Below are 1,457 nucleotides of genomic sequence, written 5' to 3' on the forward strand. Positions count from 1 at the left end.
CATATGTGTCTTAAGTACCCTCTGTGTTTCCAACACTATGGACCCAAAAATAAATAAGGCCCTGCCCTCAAGCTGTGCACAATCCAGCTGGGGAAGCACACCTGGAAAGGAATTAATGTCACCGTGCATTGCATGCCACGACAGAGGCACATCAAAGAGGCAATTGCAGCACACACAGGGAGGAAGCTGATATGTCCTACCTCCTCCTCTTTGCCTGGCCAAGAGTCTTTCAAAAGTCCCACCTGCCCTTGGAAGCTTTCCCTGGCCCCCAGACAAAAACTAACATCTTCTCAACATACCTTTATCATAGCCTCCTTCACAGTCTAGCTCACCTTAGAATTCACTGTCATCCCTACGGGCTGTCCAGTTGCAGGAACCACCTCCTATTCATCCCTATGACCCCCGACTCTTAGAGCAATGCCTTGCACTTACTTGGCAATCAATAAAGGCATTAAATTTAAATGAAAACATTCCCTGGCAAGTGCAACCAGCATTAATCTCTACCCTCCTAATTGCCTTTCAGTTTGTGTCTTCCTTATTTTACTACTAGGAAATTCAATGTAGAATCTCTTAACAGAAGTAAATGTTTTTTTAAAATCTACAAAATCATCAGACATAAAGAAAAAATGCAAAGATGGAGTCGCTTTCCCTTAAATAATATTTATTTCATAAAGTCCAATACAGAGGAACCAATATAAATATTTACATTCTAGGAAGTAACTCTGCTCTAGGAAATAACTAGTCAGCTTATGTTTTTGAAAGATTATTTTGTTTTGTTCTGTTTTTCTCAAGAAAGAAACTGGCCTCCTTCCTTTTGGAAGAGATCACTTTTTCCTCCTCCTTTATTTTCTAGAAAGAACCTTGCTCAAAATGGCTTTTTCAGGGTCATTGAGCCATTTAACAACCAATAAGCTCTTAGCATTTTGAAAACAGCTTTTTTTTCTACCTGTCCTTTCTCTGTGTCTTCCTCAAGCTAACTTCATACTTTTCTGCTTTTTTACTAAATATAATAGCGAACATGTTCTCTGTTGATATATGCCCACCGCTTGAGTTCTGAGGCTCTGCTCCTGGACACAGAGATGTGTCATCAGTTCGGTGCTGCCAAGGGTGTGAGCAGGGAACCTGGGGGGAGGGGAGAGCATGAGGCATGAAGCCAGCCCCTCCCGCCCTGAGGATGTAGGCCGATCGCTTTAGTAGTAGGTACAAGGCAGGCGTTTGAAAAGTTACAATGCATCTCGTAAATGGAAAGACGTCCCAGAATCTTCCTTCCAATCTGAAACCATTACTGATCCCTCATTGTCTGCAGAATCCAGTTCAAACTCCATAGCCCGGCACCCAGGGCCCTCCGTGATCTGGCCCAATCCCCTAACCTTACTTACTACCACTGTCCTGACACTACTCAAGACTCATTGCCGTCCCACAAACCCAGCACACACTTTTCCATTGCTGTCTTGCTT

The sequence above is a fragment of the Propithecus coquereli genome, unplaced genomic scaffold (genome assembly GCF_000956105.1).
Source record: "Propithecus coquereli isolate 6110/MARCELLA unplaced genomic scaffold, Pcoq_1.0 Scaffold6, whole genome shotgun sequence".
Taxonomy (NCBI): domain Eukaryota; kingdom Metazoa; phylum Chordata; class Mammalia; order Primates; family Indriidae; genus Propithecus; species Propithecus coquereli.